Genomic DNA, 7,251 nt, shown 5'->3' on the forward strand with positions numbered 1-7,251 from the left:
TGGCTTTTATATCAGTGAAAAATATAAGTATCAAAAAATTCTGGTAAGTATGACCGAAGAAAATTCACTCATTCATTCACACTGAATGAGTAAGGCTGGAAGGAACCACGAGTCCAACCTGCCTGCTCCAGCAGGGCCATCCTAGAGCACACAGCACAGGATTGCGTTTGGAGGGCTCTTGAGTATCCCCAGAGAGGGAGATTTCAGGTTAATAGCGTATAGAGAAGAACACAATACAAGAAAATCGAGGACAGATTTTGGTTTTTTATTAAGAAATATACAAGCTTATGGTATTCAAAAGGTAAAGGAAAGTGAGTTTACAAACTACAGTGATTAGACAGCTTTTAAAAGCATTCCCGAAACCTATCAGTTAAAGATCGAGTTCTGAATGCCACCCTCTTTAATCACAGTCTGGCTTGGAAAGGACCTCGCAGGGTGCGGGGGCCGCTGCGTGCAGCCCCGGCAGGGCCGAGTCCCCCGCCCCGGAGTCCGTACGGCTCCCGTACCGCGCTGCCCGCGCACCCCAGGACCAGGACCGGGACCGGGACCCCGGGACCCGGCGCCCCGCCCCGCCCCGCTCGGCCCGGCCCAGTCCCGGGGAGTCCCCGGGCCCCGGCCCCGCCGCCTAGCACTGACCCGAGCGCCGCTTCCGCTTCCCGCGGGGAGGGCGGGGCCGCGCCTGCGCAAGGCGGCGGGGCGGGGCATGCCCGTGAGGGGCCGAGCCCGGCCTGTGGAGGGGCCGTGCCTGTGGAGGGGCCGGGACGTGCCTCTGGAGGGGCCGGGCCGTGCCTGTGGAGGGGCTGGGCCGTGCCTTTGGAGGGGCCGGGCCGTGCCTGTGGAGGGGCCGGGCCGTGCCTTTGGAGGGGCCGTGCCTGTGGAGGGGCCGGGCTGTGCCTGTGGAGAGGCCAGGCCTGTGGAGGGGCCGGGACGTGCCTGTGGAGAGGCCGGGCCTGTGGAGGGGCCGGGACGTGCCTGTGGAGAGGCCGGGCCGTGCCTCTGGAGGGGCCGTGCCTGTGGAGGGGCCGGCCCGTGCCTGTGGAGGGGCCGGGCCTGTGGAGGGGCCGGGACGTGCCTGTGAGGGGTCGGACCGTGCCTCTGGAGGGGCTGGCTCTGGCAGCGGCGTCTGTCCCCGCCCGGGGGCTGCGGTCCCTGGGCTTTGTACGGCTACAATGGGGCCGGAGGGGCCATTGTGCCCCCGAACAAACCCGGCCGGCACGGGGGGACGGGGCGGGGGACATGAAAGCGTCGCGCACCGAAATCGCTTCAAACCCCCCCGAGTCGCACTTGGGAGATTTATGTCCCCCCGGGCAGCGCGACCTTTGGCGGGGGGCGGGTTCGCTTTTCATTGGGCCGATTGCCAGCGGAGGGGAACCCCCGTTGTCCCCCGGGCCGCACGTTATCCCGGGATAACGCCCTGGGTGCGGGCCGGCAGCGAGACCCCCTCGCAGCCCGCCGGCAACAGGTGGGGACCTGAATAACTTCACATCTTTCCGGGAGGGGCAAGAGGGACACGGGGGAGCCCATGGGAAGATTAGATCAGATGTTATTGCCGGTGAAAAATTAAAGAGAGCGGTGCACTGGGGAGTGCAGATTAATATATTTGGTGACTCCGAGTGCACAAAGCCTCACCATTGTGGCTGTGTCTGAATGCCTGTGAATAGGACGGAGCATATGTGGCCTGTCACCGCAGGTGCCCACATCTGTTCGTCTCCGGGCAGATGCTCTCAGAAAAGGGGAGAGCATTTCCAAAAGCTCAGGCCCGCCCCATCCATACCCATCCTCTTTCTCATAATCACCTTCTGCAGAGTAGTTTTTGCCCGCACCTTCTCCCACCCCCTGCCTACCCTGAACACGGAGAGCTGAAGAAAGAAATAAAAACTCCACAAATTGGAAGTGGCTTGGAAAGCTCTGGAAGCACGTAATCAAACTGCTGCCCCCTCTCCTCCCCCAAAGTTTATTAGCAGCAAGTTTTGCACTGCAGCCAGCGTACAGTGCACAAGATGCACACACTGTGCAAAGGGGGGGACACAAAAACCCTTCATGCATGAAATGCAACACAGTGCAGCAGCACTCTGTGCTGTCTCAGGGCTCTAGAGAGTGACCTGTGCTGGAGTGGTGGTTTGCAGCTACTATTTATAGTTCTGGCTTAAGATGATGATTAATAATGCTGGGCAAAAGTTTTCCTACGAGAACAGGCGGAGACAGTGAATATTGCTACTGAAGTTGGTAGCAGAACGGGATCTTTCCAGCCATCCAACAGAATCTCGTAGCTGCTATGCAGAACATTTTTTTGAGGAGTGCCATCTCATTTTTTATCACCTGTACACGATCTGAGTCCTGTGGCTCACCCTCCCTCTGTGACCCTGCTGCCAAGACAAGCCAGGCCTCAGCTCTGCATGGGGTTACACTGGCCTCGCTTTGCAGGGCGAAAGGGGCGCTGGGGTGCAGGATAAATATCAGGATCAAAGGATATTTAATGTGGTAAGGCACTTCAGAAGGTTTTCTAGTTCAGATATGTTCGGTGGCTTCTGGTGTGGTGAAGACCTTGAGTATCCTTGAATTTAAAGGCAGGCAAAGATGCCAGTACTCCAAATGCAAGGCCGAGGTGCTTCCCAAGAGGGGCACAGGCAGGAAGAGCCTTTGAAACTGCGTGTCCCAGAGCAGGGGCAGGGGAAGGAATGGCACCTGCCCAGCTCAGGGCACCCACAGGAGGTTTCGGGAAAAGTTATGTCCCAGACCGGGGTGGGTGAGGCGGGGGAACCCGAGGGCTAAGGGAGGGCAAGGAGGGGGGAAGCCTTATTTCCCCGAACCCCTTTTGTCCTGTCGTTCCCTGGGGGGTCCTGTGGTTCTGGCCCCCCGGGCGGAGGTAAGCAGCCCTTCACCATTCCGACTTTGGGAGCAATGACAGCTCACGCACACGAGTGATCAATTTTATCCCTCTTAGTTTCCCACAAGCTAAATCCCGTCGGAAGCGAGCCAGGGAGCAAACCCAAACAAACAAGTAGCGCAGAGAAGCGGGGCCGGGACGGGGGGAGGGGGTATCTGGCTTTCTCCTCGTGTGCAATCAGTAAAACACATATAGGGGCCACTTCGGGATTTGCCCGGGGAAGGGTTGGAGAGCAGCTGGCTGCGGTAATCTCCTCGGGAGACAAAGGAATGCCCCGTCCCAGGATCACAGGTAAACACACAACCATTGTAATGAAAATGAGGGCCTAGGATAGGGCCAGAGCAGATGATTTGCGATTTCAAAAAGGGGGTTGGGGGGAAGGGAAGACCCTGAGCTGCTTATCTATCATCTGGCCTCGCTGTGTGCCAGCTGAGCCACGCGACTGCCCTTTCTTATTCTAATCAGCACATGCCTTTGCAACTTTGGGCTAACCTACACGCTAAACTTCTTAATCCTCCTCCCCGCACACGGCAAGGGCGGCGGAGCGCCCCTCCGGCACCGCGGCCCCTCCGCGCCCGTCACGCACCCGCCTCGGGTCGGGGCGCCCGGCGGCGGGGCCCGGGGCAGCGCCAGCACCCCCGGTCACGCCGCCGAGCCTGGGCCAGCGGGGGAGCCGGAGCCCCGGCCCGACGGCACCGTGCCTACCCTCTCCCCGCTCCCCATCCCCTCCCGCCCCGCCCGGCACGGCACGGCCCGGCCCGGAGGAACAGGTGAAGGGGCGTGCGGCGGAGGGGCAGCCGCGCACACATACCTCCGTAGGGACTATAGATCTAATTAAAATATTATGCACACTCGGCTACACATAGCTCCACACGTTCACGTCCCTCCGCCGACGCACCGTTCGCCATATGCCCGGAGCCCTCCGTCCCGGGAAAAATCAGTGTTGCACGCCAGCGATGGCAGCGCGTCGCCCTAATTAATATACGCACATATCCCACCCACCCCCCTTTTTAAGTGACTTTTCCCATAATCTGGCTCCCTTAGAAATAAAAGCTGCGGCTGATGGGGAGCTCTCTGATGGCGCGACCGTAAATACTCGCCGGAGCAGGAGAGGGGGCCGGCGTTGCGGGAAGGGTCTCAATTAGGGGCAGGGAGGGAGAGCACAATGCCCCACCAGCCCCAGCGAGCCGCTGGCAGGCGGGGCCGGGCCCGCCGCGTCCCGGCCGTGCGGGGTCACCGCGCCCTGGCGGGGCCCCGCTCCCCGCGCCCGCCCCGGGGGTCCCGCCGCCCGCTCACCCGGGGGGCGGGTGCGGCCGCGCAGGGCGCCGGGCGGGACGGGACGGGACGGGACAGGGCGGCCGTGCCCGGCAGCGGGGGCCGGTGGCGGTGCGCGGGCACGGCGAACAGCGCGGGGGCGGCGGGGGGCGGCGGGGGGCGGCGGGCGAGCGCGGTGCGGAGACACGCGGTTGGGAGCGAAAAAGCGCCATTTGGTTGGGAGCAGATGGCTGGCTGGGGGGCTGATCGCATCTAAAGGCGTGTCATCCCCCTTCAGCGAGAATCCCTAAGGGCTCCCCTTGTCTTCGAAATCAATGAAAATTAAAGTGCAGAGAATGGATGAATAGTTAGACCTCGAGTCCCTCCTTTGTTCGCCTCAGCTACTGGTGGGCAGGAGTTAAACTACAACAGCCTCCTATAGAAACACTTAAGTTAAACAGTCTCCCCGTTAGTCCAGCATCTGAAAGAGAGAGGGAGAGGGGGGAAAAAAGCAGAAAAAGGAGCTTTCTGCTTGATTTCCCCAATACAGAATCGCGTGGCATAAATTAAGCCAGAGAAGAATGAGCGCCGTGGGCAGGATCCTGCCGGCTCTCACGGCGCCTTTCAGTCACGCTCAGCAGCGGTAATCGAGAAATCTGTGCCACGTCAATTTAACAAATACCCGGTACCGAAGGGAGGTTGTTAAGGATTTGGGGGCAAGTTTTTTCGGTTTGGCTTTTTTTTTTTTCCCCATCGCTAGGTTAAAGCCCTCGCGCGTGTAACTTTTTATTTCCAGTTTTTTAAGCAAGGAGATGCTAATGGACCAACTTTCTATCTCTCGTAGATTAAAAGATCCGCGTTGATACATCACTTTTCGCCTCCGCCGACGGGCCACCACCCAAATTTCAAGAAAGATATTGCCGCTGACCCTCGCCCTCCCCGCCCCACTCGCTTAGTAAACCTCATACGAAGTGATGTTTTCCCCCTCTCTCTCTTTTTCCCGGGGATAACGCCGCAGCAAAGTTTGCGAAGCAGCGACAAGCCCCTTGAAAAGATGTTGACGCTAGGTGGCAAAAGTAATGTGCAGTGGAGACCGGCGCTGCTGCGGGATGCGCGCCCCCGCTCCCCGCTGCTGAGGCCGGGCACGGCGGGGGCGGGCGGCCGGGCCTCCGGGGACCCGCTCCGCTCCCTCCTGGGCCGCTTCCTTACGTCCTCGCACCGTGCCTGCAGGATCGTGGTCCCCCCTCTGCCCGGACACAACTCCGGGGTAAAAAAAAAAAAAAAAAAAAAAAAAAAAAAAAAAAACCCAAACATTCCTGTACATTTTAAACTTTTGCTTATGCGTCGAGGGGTGGGGAGAGGAAGAGCACCTGGGTGTAGATGGCTCGTTCGACTGCAATTTGATGTAAAGGATGTATGCTGAGTAGCAAAATGTTGCCAAGATCTGGATGCTTGTACCAAGGGTTGGAGTAGGTGGCCTGGGTTTGGGGTAGGTGCCACAAACCCCCAGTAAATGAATGTTGGGCAGCTACAGTCCTGGAACAGTCAAGAAGAGCTGGGCTGAATGAACTCATTAGTGATTTTCTTTTAATTGGTATTACTCAATGCTTTTACTTTAAGAAGTCTTTAAGATTTTTTTTTCCTAGCGCATTGTAAGATAATTTGTGATCAAGACATCTGCTTCAATGGAAGCCACATTTTGCCATGCAAATGCACGTTTCAACCCAATAAAGTCGCCATAATAAGGCTTTTAGCACGGCATACCTACAGTGAGGTTATTGTAGCCAAATCCTCTCCTTTCGCACACAAGCTTAATCTGTGTTGAAATGATCTGTTACAATTAAAATGACATTTACAGAGACAGTTACACCTTGCATCCTAATGAATCCGCCTGCGCTTACCAAAGGTGTTTAAACAGAGGGCCTAAACAAAGTGGAAAACCTTGCTTCCAGTGACATGCCAGAGTTGCCCTCCAACTTTTATCCCCTGCTTCCATCCATCATTAAGAAGCTGCCCAAATGGTAATAGTCTCTATCCCTTTTTCACCGCACCAATAAACTCCTTTCCGTATTTTAAGGATCAAAACAAAAGTTGTACTGTCTAATGGGCACGTAAAAAAAATTATAAAGGTGACGACTGGTGTAAATTCGGGCTAGTTTATTTTGTGCGCGTATGTGAGTGTGTGTGTGTATGTGTGTTGCGGAGGGGGGAAGTGCTGGAAGGGATTTCTTTAAAAAATGTGCGGACATTGTTGTAGAGGCAGTAGCGTGCGCCGAGGGGAGCTCTTTCTCTCCCTCGCATTGTGCAGGGAGCAGGTGCTGTCTACATTACCATACAGCTGAGAGCACAAAGAGCTAACTGATTCAGCCCTCACACAATAACAAACGGCCTTAATGACAGCCACGCGAACGACACACACCAAACTCACTTTTTACTAAGCTGAAGGACGAAAAAAGAGAGAGGGAGAGAGAGAGAGACGGAGAGGGAGAGGTTGCTAGTGATGATGATAATAATCATAGAGGGGTGCGGGACGCGGGCGCAGCGAGCGGCTCTCTCCGGCAGCGGTGGCGGCGGGGACGGGACCCGCGGAGCCCCGCAAACGGGTCCCCTCCACGCGTCCCCGCCGCCAGCCCGCCTGCCTCGCCGCCGGACCCCGGGACACCCCGCGCCTCCTCCGGGATGCGCGCCGTGAGCGGAGCCTCGGGAGGAGCGAACCCCCGGTCACTTCGTCCACGCTCGTTGTTCCCCTCCCCAATTACCCCGGTTACGCCAGGGTAAATGCAGTGTGAATTTCATGGGATGGGACTCCCCTCGCTGTGGTTCGATGACTCCCACCTCCCTCGTCCCTTAAACGCCGGAGAAGCCCCTTGGAGTAGTCACGATCACCGAGTCACTTTTTGGGGTCACGGCGGCTGCTCTGCGCGTTCCAAGAGGCAATTACAGCCCGCCGTCCCCGGGGCTGCTCTCTGGCCGGAGCGTGTTGCACTGCCTCTCCCCGGTGCGGAGGGGGTGTTACCCTCTCGCCGGAGCAGAAGGGGGATTCTTGCGGTTACCAAATTTGCAGGAATGTAAATGAACACGTTTTGTGAGCGCGAAGGGGAGGGGGAGGA

General features: G+C 57.7%; 1 protein-coding gene across 1 annotated transcript in view; it reads right to left on the minus strand.

Moving 5' to 3' along the window:
* FAM120B (family with sequence similarity 120 member B) overlaps positions 1 to 667 on the minus strand; it is a 48,133-nt gene extending 47,466 nt beyond the window's left edge. The window contains exon 1 of the mRNA XM_063151692.1: positions 637 to 667. The gene's annotated coding sequence lies outside the window, so the exon portion shown is untranslated. The remainder of the gene's footprint in view (positions 1 to 636) is intronic.
* Positions 668 to 7,251: the final 6,584 nt, after the last annotated feature.

The sequence above is a fragment of the Melospiza melodia genome, chromosome 3, assembly GCF_035770615.1.
Source record: "Melospiza melodia melodia isolate bMelMel2 chromosome 3, bMelMel2.pri, whole genome shotgun sequence".
In the NCBI taxonomy this organism is placed as follows: Eukaryota; Metazoa; Chordata; class Aves; order Passeriformes; family Passerellidae; genus Melospiza; species Melospiza melodia.